The following is a 24682-nucleotide window of genomic DNA, read 5'->3' on the forward strand; positions in this document are numbered from 1 at the left end:
AGATATAGTGTCATCTTTTCAACACTTTGTTTCTAAATCTTGCCAGAAAATATGAAGGCAATTCAAGGTGTCCTGTACCTTCATCTTACAAGCCATCAAAGTGTTCATGTAGCCGAAAGTTATGAAGCATATACCTCAAGGGGCTGAACAGGAGGGTAACTCTGGGTTAATTAACTCTTGGTTAACAGGTAGAGAGGCTGAGATAAGGCTACATGAGGCTGAGACAGAGTTATTGCAGGAATGCAACTGGTTGCCAAGTTAATTCTGTCCGGTTCTGCAGACCTTGCTGACGCTTCTTTCCAGAGCTGGGGGATTGGTTTACCCCGTAGTCCTTGGACCAGTGCAGTTCTACTATTGGCCGTGTGACATAGCATCACTATGAGGGTTGTGCTCACACCAGCTGGGCTGCATGCAGCTCCAACCAGCCATTCTGTTCCCTAATGTATTGTTATTGTCTTGCTCTATATAGCAATGTAGAGCTGTTACCTATCATCTGTTCATGGTATTCCTCTTGTCAAAATGTGAAAATATCTTTATAGTAGTATATGGTATTCATAACTTTTTAGTTTAGCTCCCAATTGTGTGGGGAAGATGCATTAATGAAGCCCACTTTCTGTTTCTAATACACTTAAAGGTAACTGAATGTTCTTTTGGAAGTTGTCATTGATGGATATAAAATTGTAGTTTATAATCATATGAGCATTTCTGATTACAGGAATTCATAATAAGAAACCATGATTATAATTAATGGAATATTAGCCCAAATGCAAAGCCGGATTGCAACTTCTGCTCCGATTTAGTTTGCTGTATCACCATCACATTCTATGTTATATGAAATCAAAATGCATGAGAAAAAGCAAACCCCAAAAAGTTTAGTAATTAAGACTGATTGCCAAAGCTACCTAATGGTAAATATTTCTGTGATCATTTAAAAAGTTCTGTTGGGTGGGAAAGTGAGTTCAAATATTTTTGAGACATGTCACTAATTTTATACTAATTAGTAATTATACTAATACATGATTATAATAATTTATACAAATCTAGTTTGTTCCTTGCTTCTATACGAAATCTATATGCATCAGAAATATTCATACAGAGTCCAATGATTATCCAGTGAGAATCTATGCTCAGTGTAGATATAATTACACAGAGAAGATATTCTGATGTGTTATTTTTTTGATTTCTTATTTACACAATTTTTACTACTTTTCATACCCCACAACATAGACACTATTAGACATCGATACTCTTCTTTCCCCTCTTCTGTTTAGGAAAAACCTAGAACATGCAGGACCTCTTACAACTATGACTGGCTAGTACCTCAACTTTTCATGAAAAAGGTATTACAAGTATCCTTTAAAAGCATCCTTTCAGCAGATGCTTTTTCAGTCTTTTCACTTTTACAGAGAGTACATATATGCCTGCTACTAGAAATAGCTGCTACTGGTATAATATTCATTTTAAAGAGCATACAATATATATTCCTGGGCTCATTGTTTTCTTCCAATGTTGTGTGAGTGACATGCATGGTTCAAGCCATTTTGTTCTGCTTTTCCAGTTTAAGGAAAGTTGGATCGAAAACTGCTGAGGTTATTTACAAAGTTGGCTTAATCTGACATAATATTAAACTTCATGAGGTTCAAGAAAGATTTTCTTTCTGCTATCAGCAATTTATTTTCCAGCAGGGGCTGGATTATATGTTTTTAAGTAAGCAGCATAGTAAGAGAAAGACTTTATTCCAAAGACTGAGTATCTAATTCGAATCAGAATTCATTCACAACTTTACTCTGGGTTATGTAGCATTTGTTTAACTAAGTAGTCCCTACAGACAATATGAGAAGAAAGACTCTGCATACTTAATATAAATAGATTATCATATATGTGTAATTCACTTTGAATTAAATAGCTACTATGAAAAAAGTCAATTCATACTGCAATAAAATATAAATGACTTTAATAAACTGATGCTTGAATATTCAAAAAAGATGCAACTTTTTTTCTTTTCTAAATTTAGCACGAAATCTGGTATGTGCTGTAGTCTGTCTGGGACACTATATTTTGTAAAAGGCAAGTGCTTCTATTTACCTGCTACAACCAAACTACAGTAAAACCTTTTTTTGTACTTTTTACTTTCTTTCGGATTATTCCAGGTATGATGGTCATGGCCATTAATCCTGATATATCTCTTATTATTTGTATTTAAAACATCACTCCATTATGTATGACAAGAATTATTTGATTTCCTCACATTCTACTATGCTCTACTATAAATATTCTGAAGCAACTCTGTTCTCAAATCAAAGCTGATATACTCAACAGATAACTGGAAAATCTACTCAGGACACCATTCATTTCCTAAGTTTGTGGAAAGTAAGTGAGATTGCATACATCAAAGTGAAATACAAAATTCTGATTGCATGTGCAAGATATCTCTCTCTCTCTCTCTATATATATATATATATATATATTTAGTTCTTATACCTCCTATACTTAATAGAATTTATAAGCATTTGACAGTTTGAATGCTTTATGTCACATTCTGATTCCATGATCAATGCTCTCAGACTTTAGTTATGTTAGAACTACCAGTCCCTTTTCTTAATGGCAGAACTAGACTTAGTCCACATGTTCATAAAGTTATGTGCATTAAAGAAAATGTGTGTTTGTGTGTACTGACTTGATCACTGAATGTGTAAATAACTTTTTATGCCCAGTTTTTAATCTTACTTCTCTGTGAAGGGTATAATTTATCACCTGTGCATGGAAACATACTTCTACCATACGGATTTGATGGCAGAAGAACCAAATATCATAATGTCAGCAGTATTGTTTTTAAACTGATTTAGTAACCCAAAGTCACACTGCTGTTTCATATATGGAAGAGTGGTTAGCAGAGCAACACTTACTTGATCTGCTTGTTATATTAATTGTACAGTAAAGAAAAAATGTTTTCCACTTTGATGTTGCCTACTACTAGTGTCAAATATAAAACATCTTTTAGTAAAAGTTTAACTCTGAGCAGGATGTTAATATGGGAAGTCATGCATGGGACTTAAAATTCTTCATTAAAATGAATAGCTCTCACACTCTCACCTAATTCGTTTCACAACCAACATCCCCATCCAATTTGTGAAAGTTACAATTTGAAGTATGCCACTTGAGAACTAAGCCTAATGACCAGCACTCTTTAGTTGCATAAAATGAGAGGAAAAATGTGAACAATCACACTGAAAAGTGCCCTTTCTGGAACATTTAAGAAAAGTCCATAGCATGTAAACTGTTGAGCCCAAAAATGCTTTGCGTAGCATTTGTTCACAGTTTTCTCAGTTTAGAGGTAAGTACAAACACAGAGAGATTTAGACTCAGTCACACACACACACACACACAAACCTCCTCAGCTTTCAAGAATGACTGTTGAAAAACTTTAATATACCTGCATATTATTTTCCATTCTTATATTTTTAATTACTATTTTATGAACTCTTTTTCAAAAATCTAGATGCTGCTATAACAGAAGAAAAAATATCTCGAAAGTAGTAGCCCTTAAGGCTTCACTAAATTGAAGACAGACACAGTAACTGAACTAAAAAAAACCACACACACAAAAGCTAAAACTAATATTTGATCCAAACGCTGTTATCTGAATTGTGCTCATAATGCCTAAAAATAATTTGTATTTAGTTCATAAAAAATAATTTACATCGGGAATCTAAGCTTTTTATTAAGATTGGGGTTGTTTTAATGCACTGTCCATTCGTTTTCTTGTGCCGTAATTGCAACAAGAGTAAAGAAGGCACCTGGAGTTACCCTTATTCTTCAGGCAAAAAGGTAATGACTCTTCATGGTTATGAAAAAATTGTTGTGTCACTATAATTACTTACTATTCATAACTAAGCAGACATGTTTATTGTTTTCATGTACAATCAAATACTGCATCTAAGAAGAAATGGAATTTTAATTCAAGTGCAAGATGAAACTATCTGTTTTATTAAATTGCTGTAAACTGCTGAAGTTTTTTAAAGAAGAAGAGTAGGGGCTTTATGTAACAACTAACAGGGCTCTAATATGTTAACATCGATAGAAATGGCATTAATAAGGAATGAAGGACAGAAATTAGACAACCTTACACAGAACCATAAGTCTCTTCTACTACCTATTTAGTCTTCAAGGTTATCTAAGGCAAATGCCTATAATGAGCTGGGATACACTACACAGATACTTGTCTAATCTGTTCTGAAATAGCCCCTGGAGACAGCTTGCTCTGGTATCTTCCTCTCCCCCAGAGCTTTCTCTAGCATTTTAGGATGCATGCATATGTAGGGATAAGGGCAAATTGCAGTGAACTACTACCGTTTCCCTTAAAACAATTTTTCACATATTGACAGACATGCACACTTTGTTGTAAATTACACTTTCTATACCCGTGATCCCTATTCTTTGGACTCTTCCCTCTGCATTTATTTTTAAGTAATATGGTTTAAAAGAAGATATAAGGTCAGTAATTCTGATCTGTTACTTTCACTCAGGGAAAAAATATCAGTGACAACTTAGCAACATTTTATAATTGATAATCATGACATCTCCCTCATTTCTTTTGATGACTTTTGAAAATTTGAACGTTTTATTTCAAATATCTGTACAAAAGGCTGGGGACAAACATTTTTGATCAATGAGCTTAGTTTGCAAAGTGTCCAAATATTTAATTAACATGTAAATTTTGGTTTTTTCAGACATTTAAATTGAATCTTTAAAATTTCAACACATTCTCTAAAATAAGATTTCTCAAATTTCTATTGGCATCTCCCCAGTTATATTTAATGAGTAGGATGAATCTTCCAAAACAATTCCTGTTAATTTTATTTATTTCTCTAAAGTAACATTTTATTAGGTGATTCCAATGTTATTACTTCCCATACAAAATCACAAAAAAGTAATAATGATTACTTATAGACGTCCAGACTGTTGTCCTTTCCAGAGTACCATATAAATAATTTTTATTTTCTAACTATCAATAACACATTAGTGCTGACCCTCATTTAGTCTGAGATTTTACTCAACAATAAACTCTGTATAATGTTGTAACAGGTACTTTACAATGGAAAGAACCAGAGCATTTTCTAACAATGTTCTTGCAAAGAATTTTCTACCTGTCTGGTTGACAGTGTAAATATCAGCTGCCCTCTTATACTCAAGAACAGGGAACTCGATAGGTTTATTTTCTCACATAGGAAGAGGCACTGAGATAGTCTAATCCTGATTTAAGAAGGCCATTCAATAAGAATTAAAGTCTTTCCAAACAGAACTCTTGGCTATAAACTCCAGCTCTATAGCAAATATTACAATCTGCTGGCTAGGCATATTCCCATAGTTATACTGCACATTTGAACACCTGGTAGTATGGAACTGATACAAATTCAGCTACCCAAGATCATTTTATTCACTTGAACAATTTTTTTTTCTCCTGAATAGTCCACTTGTTAAATGAATTTTCTGATGAGATTGAAAGTTTGGATTTAGTCATATAGGAGTGCAAGCTGCTTTTATTTATTTCTAAAAGAAATAAAAGGATTTCAATCATGCTCACAATCAGGACAACCTCATTTTGCTGAAGGGTTAGGCAAAGAGAAGACAAAGCTGAAAACTCTGGTGTACCCTTCAGTACACTCCTACCACCTCCCTTTTTTTTCATATTATTTTCTCCCTCATTCCCCTCCAAACCCCATCACCTGACCCCTTTTCAATTACTCTACACTATCTTTTTTTTCACAGAGTCACAGGAGTATAAATTGAAGGGATTTTTGGAGGTCATCTTGTCCATTCTCCAACTCAAAGAGGGACCACACCAATATTAGAGCAGGTCAGATGGGGTTTTGTTTATCTGAGTCTTAGAAAACACCAAGGACAGGATTCCACAGCCTCTCTGGATAACTTGTTCTAGTATTGCACTGCCTTTCTCGTGAAAAAGATTTCCTGCTGGCCAAGCTGAACCTTATTTTATGCTTTCACTACTCTCTACATAATATCCTTGTGCTAGACAGTTCTTCTTCCTCCCGAGCCTCTACTTTCTTTTGCCTATGACAAGATTGTCTTACCATCTCAGAATTGTCTCCATTATGCCTCAGTGTATTCACTTATGGCTGTGGATGTGAGAGTTTCACTACAGTTGTGGCGTATTTCTGTGTTTCTTTTATAATTTAGTGTAAAAGCCAAAAGGCAAAATTTTCTACCCTTAAGTAAAGTTACATGAAGTTCTTCCACTGAGGCAGATGTGTGAGGTTTTAATCACTCTTAGAAAAGCTTTGACTTATCTATCAGTAACTTAATTATACCCTGATAGAAATCTCTATTACAATAGCTTACTTCTGGCAAAGATATTCCCAGAGATTATCTTATCATACATGCCTACAAGTACAAGACACAGTTCTGCAAGTGTTAAATTAGATAAGTAGGAATAGATATTTTAATGTACATACAAGATACTCTACTTCATTTTCTTCTAGAAGAGGTAATAAAGGGGTTTCCAATGATGCTAGAGTTTTTCCTTTTCATCACTCAGGACTGCTTTCCTATTGTGTCCTCTCCAGAGCTTTGCTGGACCTTCTGAACTCTTCAGTTTTATGCTTCATTTTTTTGTAAACTAGAGATTATATAATTCTTCTCAGTTTCTTCTCAAGGCTTGATCTCCAGGTTAAACCTGTCATTTCAATACACAGATATCAGACCCTCTTTCAGCTCTAAAGAACTATCCCAAACTCCTTACTTTTTTTTAGAGTTTTCCCCATAGGGAGAACCACATAGTCTGGTCGGCTGAATCTTTCAGAGTATTGAGCTGAAAAACTCAGGAGCTCCAGCTCTAGGGCTAATAACACTTTTTTTCTGTGAAGACACTAGACTTAATGAAGATACTCCTGCATTAATCTCAGAAGGACATACTTCTATTTGCATTCCTCAGCTAATTCTCTGTTCCTTTTCCTATGCTTACATTATTATCAGACATGTGCCAGATGATTAAAAAAGCATACCTCTTTAAATAAAGAAAGTCTGCATGACAACCTTAACTACATTATCAGTGTAATATTGTTCAGAAAGAATGTAGGATGTACCTTGAATTGGTGATATATCTAGGAGGTGGATGAGTCATTGATGGTTATGGTAAAGTACTGGTATTTGACATTAAACATAGTATCTTGTTACTGGGACTGTATCAATAATGCAAGTTGCGCATGAATGCATAATTTTTAATGAATGCATATTTTAAATAAAGTTTCACAAAGGCTGCTTTTAAAAATGTACCATGGTTGAAATATATAAATATAAAGAGTAATCATAAAACTACTGAAATGAAAGAATGTGTGACAAAACTTTATTTAAAAGCATTTTTATTCATAAAATATACACATTATTCTCAAGCATTGTGATAGTATCTGAACCTGTAATGAGAGCAACAGATACAAATGCAGGGTCAATAATCTTCCCTATGCATTGAACTCCCAGTATGAATAAAACCACTTCAGAGATATACAGAATATTTAGAAGCAAAACCTAAAAAATATTTAGGTCATACACTCCTATAGTTCAATAGGCTTTTTAACTTCTCTGGAAAGTTTTCATTCAAATGGGCAAGATGATAAACTCCATTGATTTGTTTAGGGATTTCTTCCGCAGGCTCTGAAAATTTCAAACAGCCCTTGCTTAAGAAACACACTTTTTTTCCATAACTCGGAGACTACCTCTGTTATTGGAGATATTTGTTCTCTCTTCTTTTAACAAGTATCCCTTATAAAAATCCTGAGATCTGGAATTCTGTCACACACACATTATTAAAACCATTTATCACTATACATATTATTTAAAGTGTGTATTAATGTAATAATATTAATGTAACAAAGTCTCAAATTTATGTTTACAAGAAACTTCAAGCAATGAAAATACAAGAAGTAACTTTTTCCGCTTTAGTAACTGCTGGCTTGTGTGGTGGTTTTCCTAGAATCAATGTGATTTCTCACTTGCAGGAGCAATGTAGTTTATTTTTCAAAATAAGGTAATTTTTAATAAGAGTAAAATAACCTCAGAGTCAGAGAGAACTGAAAGTTTTCATTTCATCATTAGCATTGCACAGATGCAAATTATTAGTCCACTCAAGTTTTTCAATACAAAGGGACTTGACAGAAAGTTCGTAGAGCCATATATTAATTTAAATGGGAAAGGACCTCTAAAGGTCATGTAGTTCAAACTCCTACTCAAAGCAGGCCTAACTTCAAAGCTAGATCAGGTTGCTCAGGGCCTTGTGTTGTTTAGCTTTCAGTATGTTAAAGGACCGAGACTCCACAACCCTTCTGGGCACCTATTCTGATGTTTGACACCCCTCAGGTGTCAAAATATTTTTGGAAATTATGAAATTCTAACTAGATATTAGGAAAAAAATTTCCTGAGTTCCAGCCTGTGTCTACTAGTTCCTGTTTCTGTTCACTTCTGGAAAAAGCGTGGCTGTTTCTTCTCTATACTCTCCTATTAGAAAATTATAGACAGCAATAAGGTCTTCCCTCAGCCTTCTTTTCTTAAGGATGAACAAACCCAGTTCCCTCAGCCTCTTCTGTGAGAAAATGTCATATTTTCCAGCCCCTTAACCATCTTGGCTCTCTGCTGGACTGGTTCCAGTGCGCAAACATCTTTCTTGCACTGGGGAGACCGAAACTGGATGCAGTGCTCCAGATGCAGTATCACAAACCATGACCGCAGTGGAAGAATCATTTTCCTTGATCTGTGGCCACACTGTTGTGAATATATCCCAGCAGACAGTTGGTCTTCATCCCTGCAAGGGCACACTGCTGACTCAGGTTCAACTTGTTATACGTTTGGACCCCTAGATTGTCTTTTGCAAAGCTGCTCCTCAGCCAAGACAGTCCCCACTCTGTTGTATGGGGTATTTCCATCCCAAAGTCCTTTGCATTTGCCTTGGCTGAATTTCATAAGGCCATCCTTTCTTCCAGATTAGTAAGGTACAACTGAATGGCAGCCCTACCCTTCAGTGTATCACTTGTTCCCATGAATTTGGTGACTCTGTGAACCTCTTGAGGATTCATTCTATCCAATTGTCATGGTCATTGTTGAAGATGTGCAATATCATTGGCTACAGTGTTGACTCCTGAAGAATGACACTACTAAACAGCCATCAGTTATGCTTGGGACCACTGACCACAACCCTTTGAGCCTGACTGTCCAGTTAGTTTTCTACCTACCTTGTAGCCCACACATGCCAAATTCAGCTGTAAGGATGCTATGGGAAACTGTGTCAGAAAGCCTGACTGAAGTCCACCTTGTCCACAGAGCCAATCATTTCATCGTTGAAGGCAATCAGGCATGATCTGACCTTAGTAAAGCTGTGCTATCTCAAATAACCTCCTTGTCCACCATGTACTTAGAAATGATTTTCAAGAGGTTTTCTCCATAATATTCCTGGGGTCTGAGGGTGATTGTGGTGTAGTTTCCTGGATCTTCCTTTTTGTCCTTCTTGAAGATGGATGTCACATATTCCTCAGGTAACAGGAACCTCCCCAGTCACCATGACCTCTTCAAGACGCTACAGTGGCATTGCAATGACACTGGCCAGCTCCCTCAGCATCCTCAGATTCATCCCATCCAGACCCATGAACTTCTGTATGTCTGGTTTACTTAAGTAGTCCCTCACTTAATCCTCCTCTTCTGTGGGCCCTCTTCCCCTCTTCCCCTTCAGACTCTGCAACTAGGCACACACACCTGAGCAGAACTTAAGGCACTGAGTACCTCAGCCTTTTCAATGCCCTTTGTCATGGGTCAGCCCTTCCATTCAGCAGTGGATCAATATTTGCCTCAGCCTTCTTTTGGCTGACAGTGTGCCCATAGAAGCCTTTGCTGTTGCCTTGAACATCACTTTATGGTTTCAACTCCAGCTGAGTTTTGGCTTTCCTATTTTCCTCCCTTCATGCGTGGACAGTGCTGTGAGCTCAGTCAGGCACTCCCTGTTTAGCCAAGTGGGCTTCCTGCCATGGCTACTCTTTTTTTTTTTTTTTGCTTTTTACAGATCACTATGGGACATTTTTGTGCTTTCAAGAGGTTGTCCTTGAAAAATCTGAGGAGTAAAAATTTGTGTTGACCTGGGAACCATGTTGCTGTGAGTTGAGCTTCACTGGGGAAACTTCAGTGAGCTGAGCTACTAATTTACTTCAATTCAGTGTAATTTGATTACTGTTTTCTTTAACTCATGCCATAGTGGCCTAACATGCCACTAAAGACATAATTCCTTTACTATAGAATTTGTTCTATAATTAAAAGCAAATATGTAGCATTCACTTACAAACAAAAGACAAAGTACATATCTACTATATTTAGAATGTATTTTAATGCAACTTATGCATCTTATGAGTTTTATTTCATCTTGTGAGTATCCACAGGTCTGCTAGAACTGCCAAAAATTATGAAGTGCCTGGCATAGCTCAGATGTTTTGAATAATCAGAGAAACTGAGCACCATTGTAACACGATAATAGAATATATTTTTGTATGTATGTTTTAAATTTCACTTACTTGAGAGCAATTTTATTAACAATTTGGATAACTTTTTTTTCAAACTTTCTGATATCATTTTACATCTCACACATTGCAGTATGTATCATTCAGTATTTGTTTAAAAAAATGCAGAGGAAGAAGTATCTTTTGATTGGCTTATTTGGAGGAGGAGAAAATAAAAAACTACTGGGAATATATGTTGAAGAATGCACAGAAAAACATATTCAGAGAGTGGAATGTCTTTTAAGAATAATCACTTCTTCAGTAATGCCACTATCAAAATGTGGACCTGCTGCTGAATAGGGTAGGGGACCTGGGGACAAAGGACATGGGAAAGACCAAGGTACTCAATACTTTTTTTGCCTTAGTCTTTACTGGTTAAAACTGACCTTCAAGAATCCTAGCTTCCTATGACCAGAGGGAAAGTTTGGAACAATGAAGATCTGCCCTTCCTGGGTGGAAAAGGGTCAGGTTAGGGAACATTTAAGCAGACTGCACATACACAAGTCCAGGGGAACTCATGGGATGCAGCCATGAGCTGGCTGATGTCAGTGTGAAGCCACTCTTGATTGTCTTTGGAAGGTCATGGTGGTCGGAGGAGGTTCCTGAGAACTGGAAGAAAGCAAGGCTTTCTTTAGGTGCTACAAAACTGTGATGGGCTTCTATGTTTGGCTGTATTTGTTATTGAATTGCTTTCCTTGTGAGTGGCATGCTATGTGATTAGGTCTCCTAGTCAGAGAATCCTTATGTGAATCTTTGACCAGTAAGAACATCTAAGAGTCATTCTAGATGAGGACAACTAGCAGAATAAAATCTCACAAAGCTTGAAACTGAAAAGTCCACAGTATAATCAGTCCTGCTCAGAAATTAGTCACCCCAAATTACTTAAAAATGGGGCACTATCCCATCTTAATCAATTCTTTTTCTAAATCATGCAGATCAATTAGTACATCTATGTAAGAGCCTGTGAAGATATCTATTTCCCTGTTTTTAAGGATTTTTCTTTTTTCCTGGAGAACAAAAAGGAGAATGAAGATCTCTCCTTCTGGGAGTGAAAGAATGTGGTCTCTTCCTCAAGTCCTTTAATACTAGGGCAAACAGCCTAAGGAGACACCCAGAGACCTGCTCATACTTATTTTAGGTTGAATGGCAAGGCAAAGGAAAAGTTCTTTCCATTTTAAGTCATCTTCTGAAAAAAGTAGACAGTCCTTTTTCTCCATCTTACAGTCACAGAATTCTTGTTAGAAGGGACCACAGGAGGTAATCTAGTCTTTTTCCTTTGAATAATATTTTCATTGAACCACAGTGCTTTCATGACATGGCATTCTTGTTCTTCTATTTTTAAATGTATTGGGTGAAGATCAGCCTTCTCAGCTTTCTCTCTGGTAGTTTTCCTAAAGAAAGCTCTCCAGAGAACTCCAAGCCTATTCATGTACAAGAGGTTGTCGGTCAGCAAATAGGGTCTGCTGAGGGCACCAGCCACAAATGACAGAGACATGAGTGTTGCAGACTATGGACAGGAAACAAGATGGACCCTAAATTAGCTCATCTTTTTCATTTAGTTATAAAACATGGCCTTTTAAAATAAGGAAAGTATAGACTTCATGCATACTGCTGTGCTCCTCAAAACAGCAGCATATGAAGTAAATGCAATAAAGTAATAAAAAAACAGGCAGGATCTCATACAAATTTTTCCCATTGTGTCTGAACTGCTGAAACAACATTCTGTTCTCAAGCTGCTACTATCAAAGAAACTTCAGTCTTTCTTATTAACAAAGATTTCTCATCTCCAGTTAATCTCTGCTGAGAGTTTCAAGTCATACATTCAGTTATACCTGTGGAAGTAACTGTATATACACCGCCAAATTTGCACTGGTAAAATAAAAGGCCAAGATCTTACTGTCCTGTTGCTATTCCATCTTATTTGCTTTGATACAGCATGGGGACACAAAGTAATAGGCTTCATTAAGAGAGAAAAAAGATTCTGGGGACTTGATCTCCCAAGAAAGCAGGTCTTAAAAACTGATCCTCAGAAACTTGGAGCATTTCTTTAAAGTCCCCTTTGGCTTCCTCATACACAGTAGATTCTAGCAAAACTCATCTCCTGGTGAGCTGTTAGAGCCAATTCTATATCCCACCCCATCAAAAAACAATCACAGGAGCTGATTCTTGTACTGTGGAACAACAGCTTCTAGCTAGGAAGAACAGATATTTGAATTGTATCATGAGAAAAGGTACCAACACCCTTGCAGACATAACTGTCTAGTTCCAACAGGTTTCTAAGGATGGGCAGGATTCCCATTCTAGTAATGTTCTGAGCATGATTCAACACTAAGTGATTTTAGGTTTAGCTAATGCAGCTGTCTCATTTTCCATCTTTACCTTTATACACCTAAATTTTGCATAGTGATTTTTATTGCAAAGAACATTGTATGTGATGTGAATGTAATATAAATGCTTGGTACAGAATGCAGTGGCCACGGAGGAGAGGAAGTTATATTACAATACACAGTAACAATGCCTTCCTCTTATTAAAGATATTCTGGCATAGGTGGCATCTTATAGTTCTAACAGGATTTTAGCCTCACATCCAAATAATACACAATTTTTAATACTCAGAGGACTCTATTCTTCTGCCTGAGCAGTTTGAGTAACACCATAATCTAAAAGGTATAACAACTGGAGTGACTAATAGCTCAAGTTACTTCCTCTGGAAGTTAGTTTATCAAATAAAATTGCAGTGACTCTCAGAGTTATATTTGGAATCTCGCATTTTATTGGTGTTTCCATAGGCAAACAGTATATATTTTATTTAATAGCATATATTTCTTTATTAGTAAGAAGTGGAGGACTCATTCTGATTAGTATAATTATGATAAATTTGTTTCTTTTCTTTGGAGACACTTTGTAGCATAAGATAAATAAATTCACTAGTAAACTGGATAGATTGGATGAACTGCCAGAATATATTTTTCCTTGATAACAGTCTTTACAAATGGCACAGGATATAAACCAAAACCTTAATGAGGCATAAGTTTCTAGGTCTTCAATTCACCTTTTCAACTCAAACAGAGAAAATGCCTTAAACTTTGAGCTTTATTGGTAAGTATAACACTCTCAGTGTTAATAGATTTGAGGAAAGTTACCTGTATCTTCAGAGTTTTGTCTCATTTTCATTAATTCCTCATCAGGACAGCATGCATAGCACAGTTATAAATATTTTATTCAGATTGCAACTTTGTGCATGCATAAGTATAAGGGAAGTAGAAGTGCTAACGCATTTTTATTGTCCACCAAGGGCTGCAGAAATAAAAATGCCTTCTGCCTTGAGAACAAACATGCCTGTTTTGAACTCTGAGTGAAAACTGTCAGAAGTACAACACATACCATACTATTCAACAGGCTCATTACAATATTAAAAATAAAATTCTCAAAACTGCTAAAAATAGAAAGAGCAAGCAACACAGAAAATCAAAGATAAGGAAGAAGAAAAAATATATTTCTCAAAAGTACCACAATACAATCTTGCTGTCTCGAGGCGGAGGCAATCTCGCCTCTGTATGCTTCAAAGTGAGTACCTATGTGTGTCAAGATGGCACAGTTAGATGAATGATTTCATGTTTTTTGAAGACTTGCCTTAGTCAATTGGCTTTAATGACATTTTCTTGTGTATTTAAATACTCAGGTGAATTGGTCTCTAACCACTTATGTCTGAGTGGGCAAAATAAAGACATAAGGCACTTGTCAGGCATCTAGAAAATCGAAAATGAGGAATTCTCATTGGATCTCCTCATCAAAGTAGATTATTGACTTAGTTTTCATCCGATGTCAAAGCAGAATATTCCCCAAGACAAATGACTTAATTCATCTAGCTGCCTAGGCTGACTTCACGGAATCCTTATGCAACTGCTCCCATTTGGCACCTTTGGGATGAAAGCAGGGCAGAAATCTTTGTGCAACTGCTGAGGCAGACAGGAGGAAGCAAGAAGCAGATAGGTGTCTCTGCTTTATTGTTCTTAGTCCGCTGTTGTTCTAAATAAACTTAGCCTGTCTAATTCCATAACTTAACTGCAACTGTAGGACTGTAGGACTTTTTGTCACAAGGAAAGTTAATTTAAAGCATCTTCTAGTGTATTCTCAGGGTAAAGTTCAGCTCATTTTATGAAGTGTATTTACTTGCAAAGAGAAGCCAGGGTCAAAAAGGAAGTTCAAAGAGTCCCGTCAATTTCTTTGAAGCTTGTTTTTAAAAGAAGGCTCTGGTCTAGTCTAAAACACGTAGAGCCAGCAAATTAAATTCTGTAGCTTAACGCAAAACCTCTCATTAAAGATGCAAGATACCAGACTAAAATGCTCCCAAATATTAAGGTATAAACTTAGCTGAGAAAAGGCTGCACATACAATAGCCTGCCTGCCACAGAGAAGCTCAGGAAGCAAGCCGTAAATCTGCACTACCTTGAGACTTAGGACCACCATAGTACCTGAGGACTTGACCTGTCATTAACGAACCCTAAAAAGGATCCATGGTACTATTCACTCATGACCATGTAGGGGGAACAACACAGCCAGGAAAGGATCTGGCTGATGTGTGGATGCAACCACAAGTACAGCATCGAAGCAGATGAAAACCATCCTCATCAGGTGATGATAGTTTCAGCAATGACAAGCAGAGCCTGGAACTTTCTGAGCTGAAAAAGGGATTTTGAATGTGGAAGGAATGGAACCACAGCAAGTGAAAGAAGTTGAAAAGACTCTCCTTCCCTAAACCTAGAGACAAATTTACCAAGAAAAGGTAGATCAACTGTACATTTTAGGCAAGCTAATGTAATCACCCCTCATTTTGTATAGAAAGATAGGAGCACTTAGAAACCCAGCAAGAAGATGGATTTCTAAGTTAACAGAATTAAGTGTCATATGCAATATTGGTGGAGGAGGGGGAATGTTATGTGCTTGTACATGGTACGCGCTGTTCATGATCATCTGAGGTAGATGTCTGTGCCTTGAGGCTGGGGCAACTGACCTGAAGGAGTTTAGGGAAAGGGAAATGTTCATTAACCGCACCATTGCAGACATCACTGTGCAGTCTTTCTTTTAAGAAATTCACTTTAATCTTGAAGAATCTTCCTCAAGGGAAAATAATTCCAGAGATGGGTTCAGGGCAAGGCAACCAAGATTATATGCCAAAGCTACACCTCTGAAAGCAGGGAAACAAGTCAAAAGGAAGAAGTAGCATTGGCTAAACAGACTGCAGAAAGGACAACACAGTGATTTTTATAACAAATAAAGTGGCAGACCTCCCAAGTTGTCTGGACAGGCTTTAGAAGGCATATGAGGATGAGCTGATGGTCATGGTCTGTACAGATACCAGCAACATAGGGAGGAGAGAGCTTCTGAGTAAAACTTGTGTTTGACAGGTTGGGAACTGAAGACCAAAACCTTCATGTTAGACATCTGAGAAATGTTCCAGAGCTAAACATATGGCCAGTACGGAGGCAGAAAGGCAGAAAGGCAAGAGTTTAATTTTTGGTTGAGAACATGGTATATGAAAAGGATAATGAGATTCATCAGGTTGTGGGGTACTTTTGGAATAAACAGAGCTTGCAAAGGCAGCACAAACTTTGTCTGAACCCTAAAGAAAGCCGAGTTTTTGGTGTTTGAAATGATAAAGGTTGGAAGTGAGTTTTCAAACCAAAGAGTGGGAGAAGGCCAATATGTGCAGAAAGAAGCAACCACTCAGAGTGAAGTCCAAGCTGCAGAAAGGATAGAAGATGGGAACAGTCAAACAGCAAAGGAGAATAAGAAGTCAAAAAAAGCCTAGTAAAGCAAATGCAGAAAAACAGAACAATTTTTTGATATACACCATTCTATGAGAATACTGTTAAACCCAAGAAATCAATGGGGAAAACCTCACTATTTATCCTTACTGAGGACAAACTTAAGAGACTTATCTAATGCAGGGTAGAAGGAGGGCAGTAGCCAGGACAGTGCTATATTAGAGTACAAAGTATACAAGAGAAACAAAATAGGCCATGAAGATGGTGGTATACACCTGTATGTTGAAATGCACTATATGCTGAGATAAAGTCTAATCAAATCAGAATAAGAAACAAAATTTGTCAACAAGTAACATGGAATTCCTGTGGATTAGAATTCCAGACCTAGACAGGAAAACGTAATTTTGAGTTTCTATTACTGCATCTTTGATCAGAATGGCAACAATGACAATAACATGCAGCAGATGCCACTGCCACAAGAAATGCCCTGAGATTAGGACGTACAGTGGAAGTGTAGAAGCTAGTAGAAGTAGAAATAGAAGCTTCACTTACTCTATTTAAAATGGGAAATATCACACTGGGGTGAAATGGTTAAGCTAAATTTTTAGGTTCATTTATTTTTAGATCCATGACTGCTTCACAGAACAGCTAGTCAGGGTCCCTACAAAAGAAGGGGTAGCCTGATTTGTTCCTCACCAATATGCGGGACATGGTTCAGAATACTGATGATTAAGAACGATTCAGGAACAGTGACTGTGATGTTTTCTAATTCAGTATTCTTTCAGGACCAATAAAAGCAGACACTCCCCACAGTCAACTTCAAATAGGTGACAAACATAAAAATGAGGAAACGTGTTAAAAAGAAGGTGAAATGAGAAGAGGTTTAGGTTTAAATTAGAGATTTAGGTCTTTGCAGACAGCATGGAGACTTCTTGAGGAACATGTTGAGAGCACAGAATATATAAGTACATGTTGTTAGGAAAGTTTTTAAAGAGCAGAGAGATGTTAGCACAGCTAAACACTGTGGCAAAGAGAGCTACTAGAAGCAATGTTGTGTCTTTCAAAAAGCTGGAATCATGTTTTGTGAAAACCATAGAAAGAACCATAAAATCCAGGAATTTAAAAGTCAAAATGCAACACAGCGTGCGAAAAGGCTCTTTTACAGAAAAACTAGTAAAAGATATCAAAACCAACAACAAATCTTTCTTCAAAAACACAACGAGCATAGAGTCTGCATGGCTAAAGGGTGATTGAGACACAGAAGATAATACAGGTTAAGACAGGTCATAGATTATTTTCCAGCTATTTTCTACAATCTGAACAAAAAGACTTAAACGCAATTTTCTTCAAAAACTGGGCTCTTAAACCAGGGTCTTGAACTTTCACTGATTAATAAGATCATAAATACCGGCAGACACAAGAACTCTTTCCTTTCTACTCCTGCATTTATGTTCTCCACAGCCTGAGGAGGCAAAGTTTTTGAAATCTTTTCCTCACTTGACTTCAGTGACCCTGCCACTACCACTTGTCTCTCATTTCACTGTTACTTCAGTTCCACAAAGTTGTTTTTATTCCTCCTAGTATTAGGTGGACAACAAAAGCTCTGTTGTTGGTCTCCTCTTCCTCCCCTTGTATGCCTGCCCCATGAAAACAGCTCAGACATTAACCTATCTGCTCCAGCCTTATTACCCTCTATTTTCATATCTCTTCATGGATAGTTAGCCATCTCTCCTGCAAGCTCAACAAGGTTAAGCAGCTGTTCTCCTTCTCCCTTCTATCACTGGGCACATTATCACCAGACTGCTGCTCAGCTACCTGCACTAACCTACTCAAAAGCCCCTTCTTGGACTCGCTCTGGACTCTTATAGCTCAACTATAATTAGTGCTTACTATAGAGATTGCTGCATAATATTTAAGCCATGACCTTTTCTCTTCAAGTACATAGCTAGACTCTTTATGAGCCTCATTTTGCTTGTCATTTTCTGTAACATGGCCTTGATAATTTCAGTTCTCTCCCTTCGATCTGTTTAGATCCTTGCAGCAAAGATTATTTTTCCAGTCTGCTTTAAACCCATCTCTCTGACTTCCTCCACTGGCTTTTTATTTTATGCTACACTAAAATAAACTGTTTATCTTCATATTCACATTTCTATGCTAACTACCATCTCTCCTTTTGTATGAAGAGTGTGACTTCTGCCTCCAGTTAGTCCATGAAGCCAACATTCAACCTCTGGATAGTAGGTTTCAAAAAAAAAAAAAAAAAAAAAAAAAACAACAAAAAAGAAAAGCCATGCTTTTTACTATTATATTCTTGCCTCTTTGAGAAGTTGCCTATAAACATATAAGTTTTCCCACTATCCATCTTCTTCAGAATCATCTCTTCATATACTGCTCTGCTGTAGATTTCTATAAAACCCATGATATTCATCAGTTTGCTGATGTGAAAGGACTGGTCATGATGCTTATTACAGTTTTACTGCATTCTTGTTCACCGTTTTGTCTTTTGTGTGTAGACTGTGCTGCTTATAAAAGTCTTTCTTAGGAGCAGGGATCATTTTGTGACTTCTAATTGTACAGCATGCATCAGAATAAAGTCCTTCTTCATTAATAGGGTCCCTTGTCTGTAACTTAGACAACTAAATATAGCACCCTTTGCTGTATTCCCCCTTTATAAATTTGCTTTAATCTAAGTCAGTTATCACTAAAGATTCTTTCCCAACACAGTGAAATAAAATCAGGCAACAGGAGGTTGGACTAGATGGCCACTGGAGGTCCCTTCCAAACTAAAGTTCAAAGTGAGTCAAAGTTTCCCAAATACCTAGTGATTGTGAATTGACTTTTTATGCTGATATGATCAAAATGCTCGATAGAGTGAATATTTTCTAGAATGAATCAGCAATCTGGATGTCATTCCAAACCCCCAAAGTTCATCTTTTGAAATTTCACATTTCAGAAATCATTCCTAAATATGACATTATTTCCTCATGTTTTGTGAATACATTTGCATTCCTTCAGCAATAACATCAGAAACAAACTAATTCATTACACACAGCAGTATTATGATACACAGAAGAAAAATTGTTACCTGTTCTCTGGCCATCCTTGAAATATTTTTCAGTTATTTCCAAAATACATACACACACACATTTTTGGAGGACCTAATTTTTTTTGTTGTTTCCTAATTCTTTAATACAAAGGAACTGATAAAATATTTTAAAAATATATTTTATTTTAATTTAGATGTAAAGTTCAATTAGCTTTTCCGTGTCTATTGTTTCTTTTCTCTAAAACTAGGCCAGTGAATGAGCTCACTAAGAATAATGTTCAGAAAACAGCAAATTTTAAAAGGAAGGAAGAAAAAGCAATTATATACATAAAGATAGCATTTTCACAGAAAAGCTAAGTTATTCTCAACCAATCAAAGAACAGAAGAAATGCCATGTGATCTATGTCTCCACAGTAGGAATTAAATTATACTGATTGCAAACTTAATTAACTGCTTTTGAATGCTATGCAGACCTGCATGTGATAATACAGTGTATTATGGAAACTGACTGAAAGAGCAAATAAATTTCAGAAAAAAAAATCAAGTGATGAATCTTAGTTTGGATAAGCTGCAGTTTATAACAACCACCATTCAGTTGTTCTTTCATTATTAGGCAAAGCCCAATTTTAAGGAAATTAAACTGACAACTGCTGAAAAATGATGATTGTAGCAACCCACCTAGACACTGGAGTAAAGAGTACAAGCAGCAATAGTGTCAAGTTTGGAGGGAACACCAAGAAGCCAAACACCTTGCATGCATATTAAGACTGCTAGCCAGCTTACACCATTTCTTGCAGCAGTTCTACTAATGACATGTAATTTATTTTGAGAAATGAAATTCTGTTATGTTACTATGCTGCACATAATATACATGAAATGTACCCAAATCATGTCTGCTCTAAAGTTGTTAAAATGCCTTCTAGCCAAAACATAAGAAAAACACCCCAGACATTTTATAGGAACATAACCTTGGGCTAAAAAGAGTATTTTATGTTTCATAGGAGTTAATACATTCCTAGAAATGTTTATACTTCATAGCAATTTCAAGGAATATATTCTTGGGAATTATTGTACTATGTATCAGCTTCCAGGAGAAAGGTAAAGGGAAACATCAAGGTTTTAAAGACCATGTCCTAATGTGTGTATTTACTGCATACTATCAAAGAGGACTAATACTCTCTTTTTAGAAAGCAGAGGGGAATATCTAATCTTCTCATACATTTAGAAATTAATAGATCTTGCCTTTTGGGGAGTTTCTTCCTAATTCATGAATATGATTCAATCCTTATCTCTTCAGCTATCCTACACCAGACAAGTGATACAGAAAGCTGATTAGTGTCAGATGAGTATGGTCCATAGCCAAGATCTTACTATTCAGAGCATATCAGGGATATCAATTCTTTATGTGGGGCTTTACATTTGATAGCAAAATGGTCTCTTCAGACCTCAGAGAAGATGGGACACACACAATAGTTTGGTCACATACCAGAAAAACATTCTGGACATTCAGTTGTTCTTTCCCTATACTGCCTAATATAATAAATGATAGGCCTAGATTTTTAATTGCTATTAGCTGGCATCGTTTCTATAGATTTGAATATCTGACCTAATACTTTAGGATACTTTAATACTTTAATGTCACTTGCTATAACAAGACAGATCAAGAAACTTGCTAATGAAGAAAATAATAATGAACAATTGAACCAATTTCTGTAGCCATTGTGCATGTAACCCCTCCCCCCCACACACACACATACTTTGAAACAACATAGTGATGATACTTGCATGTTTTGTTAGCCTTCAGGGAGAATTGTTCTGGCTTTTATCGTTTAGGCTACCTAAAATTCAACCTTAAATAATTTCTGATTAATGTGAATTCTTCTCTTAAAGCAGAAATAATTCCACGTGGTACCTCCTGGAAGCCAAATAAGACTATTTCAGCCTCTTGGGAACAGATACAAGAGCTTCACAGAAGAAGGTTTCTACTGATTGTCATATAATTCCCACTAGATGCTTCATTTTCTCATAAAGACCTCATCATTATTTTCCCTTTTGTTCAGAGAAAATAACTTTCCCTTCAACAACGATAGAAAGGATCTAAACTCAAAGAGCTCACTCTTTCATAAAACATATGACAGGTATTTTTCCTTTTCAGGAGCAGGCTTCTAATTCACCTGAAAAACAAGCTAACATTGATGAATGAAAAGGAAGAATTATCTGTCATGTTTCTGCAGGACCCAGTGAAAAGGGGAATACTGAAAGATAATATATGGATAAGAAATACTTCAATTTATAACTTAGTTTATCCGCTGTGACACTGCACACCCTACAGACTGGAGTACTGCCTGGAAAAAATCAAACCTAGAATGAAAGCAAAACAGTTACAGATTTATCCCTTGAGAGCTCAGAAGAACGTAAAATGCTTCATAGACACATTAATGAAATCACGGCAGAAGCAGGAGGAGGAGAAAACAACTCATGAACTTTGCCAGATAGATAGAAGGCTTGCAGGAACAGAGGCAGAGCATGGATCTCACAAGTAGATACAGTGAAGGAAGATAAAATGAAGGCTGATATGTGAAGAAATAGTTCCAATTTTTATTTTGAAAAATGTTTTTAGTCATAAAATTGAGATTTACTGAAAATGAAACAGCTTGAAAGACCATTTTATAATTTTGAAAAAAATATCAGAATTGTTGGAGCATATTTGCTACATCTTTGAGAAGAAAATATTTTATGCTGAAGTTCAAGATTATTTTGCATTTCAGAATTTCAAGTTCAAATTTTTTTAAGCATGTAATCAACCAAAGTCTACAACAGAGACTGTGAAATGTCTGCAACATTAGTTTTTGATCCCAATTTTCTCTCTGACCATTTCTGAAGTTCTTCATAGCCAACTCTCATTTGGAACTATTAGGTAAAGTGGCAAACTTGTGAAAGCCTCCATACCTTTATTTTCAGCAATTCTATCTCTGAAAAATGTGAAGTAACATTAGTAGCTACAGCTGATTCTGTTTCAGCTGATGATTGAAATAAAAAGGATCTCTCCAGACAACATTGTCAATCCCTTTGCTAAAGAAGAAACCAGCCAGCATAAGCATGGGTGAAAGAGTAAGCAGCAACAGTTTGCATCAAAGAAGTGGCATAAATTAAGAGAAAATTTTAATAATCATAAGATTTCTTAAATATCACCAGTTTTGAATGTGTGAGCTGCTGTTCTCAGAGCTCTGCACTTTTTCAGAACCAGGCTATTCATTCATGTGGGCGAGAAATATTTCAAGTGCCTATATTGGGTAAACAGTTTGTGGTATAGCTTGACACTTCAGAAAATACACATGGGGCAAAATTCTCACTGATGTCCTGGTGAAAAGGAAAACTTCTTTTTCTTTTGTAAATCTGGTTTTATAATCCATTACAGAGTCCATGCTGGAGAGACATCCTACATGCATACGAACTGTGCCATATCAGAAAATACATACCAAAGATTTCCTATGAAACTCTTCCTTTGTGAATGCAGATAACTGCTCCCTTCTGGCCATCATTTACTAAAACCCAACCTGAGTGAGGTAGACTCATCAAAGCAACTGCTGCAGGGTTGATTATTTGGGGAGCACAGGAGAGAAATTTTGTGGGTGTAGAACAGGGAAAGTGAATCCCTGCGAAGGTTGGTCATTTACGCACTGTGAAGCTAGATGGCAGGAACTTCAGGCTGAGCGACCTGGTACTCAGGAGGACAGGGAGAGGAGAGAAAAGATACCAATCCAGCTGTTAAGGACAAGTGAATGGATGCAGTAGGGAGGGAGCAGAACCCTGAAGATTTTAGCCATTTCGAGTCACATTCTGTGTACCTAATTTCTGTTTGTAAGCTCAGGTATAAATGCTGAAGTATCATCCAAATAATAGGTCTAACACTTGACACTACGGACCTGGTTAAGGAAAGCATTTCATTTTAAAACATCTTTAACTGATTTTTTTCTTAATCATCACATGCCTAACCCTATTTTTTAGTATCAGGAATGAATGGAGGACAAAACTGCCAACATTAATGATGAGAAGAAGAAAATTAAGAATGTAGAAGCTACCATATAAAATAAGCACTTTAAAAAATCTTTAATCTTTTAAATCATATAGGTATTCTCATATAAACAACTGGTGACTTCGACCAAACAGGAATAGGAGTGAATTGGATAAGCCATTCTCTTTTTAATTTTCAACCTTTTCAAGACAAGCATCTTTTGATCCAATATTAATAATTGGTGAAAAGACTACTACCATAGAAATCGTAAAACATTTTCCCAGGATTTTCAGTAACAAGAGATCAAAAATCATAGAAGATTTTAATAAATATAAACTGAAACAGACAGAACAATAAATGTATTTCAGGACAGGCTTTTTCTTTTGAATGTTTTGGAAAAATATGGCTGTGGGGAAAATTTACATATTTCAAGAAAATATTTCAGCATTCAAAGAAACAAACAGAAGTTTAGTTTTAAAACAATATTTTTTCTAAACCATCAGCTGAGAAATTGTTTTTCCCAAATTGTGGATGCATTAAGGCTCACTTTTTTCTGTTAGTTGTCCTGTTCATCTGAAGTCATTAACTGCAATTACACCTTGTTCATTTGTCAATATTTCAGACTGCATGTTTTCAGAAGATCATCTTCTGTGATCTGAACCTCAAATTAAGTAACCGCCTCCCTCCCAATATGGCTGTAAATAGTTATTGAACACATGGTGAAGCTGAGTAGGCACAAGTGGTCACTTGACTGCAGCATCTGCTACCTTTCTAAGAACTGTATAACTCGGCCTCTAAACTCTCTTCTGCTGCCATTTCTCTCTTTTTCTTTTAGCAATATTAAGTTATTGTCATTGGAACCTAAAACTAAAAGAAAACATATTAATACACAAAAAGAAAGAGAAATACAGGCTTTCAGACATTTAAACCCTGCGATTTCTAGTGCACAATCCTTTTTCCCTTAACACCACTGTTAATTTCAATCACATCTTATTTTCATGCTGTGTTAAATGTTAGGGCATGCCTCTTTTCTCATTATCTGCTTTTCTGTCTCCTGTCCAGAATTTTATCTATCTCGATTGTTGCTTAATATAGCAGTCCTGTTATTATTTAAGCAGTGTTTTTGCCACATCACAAGCCTCAGATTTTGAGAATGTCCTCAAACTAAAATGTGATTAAAAATTCAAAAGTTTTAAAGGTTTTGTGAACAGATTGTTTGAAAATGCTTAATGTGAAAAAATATGCAATTTTAGCTTTAGAAATCTAAACTGACATTTTAACATGAAAGGTTGTTTTGAACACAAAA

The sequence above is a fragment of the Dromaius novaehollandiae genome, chromosome 2, assembly GCF_036370855.1.
Source record: "Dromaius novaehollandiae isolate bDroNov1 chromosome 2, bDroNov1.hap1, whole genome shotgun sequence".
Classification (NCBI taxonomy): Eukaryota; Metazoa; Chordata; class Aves; order Casuariiformes; family Dromaiidae; genus Dromaius; species Dromaius novaehollandiae.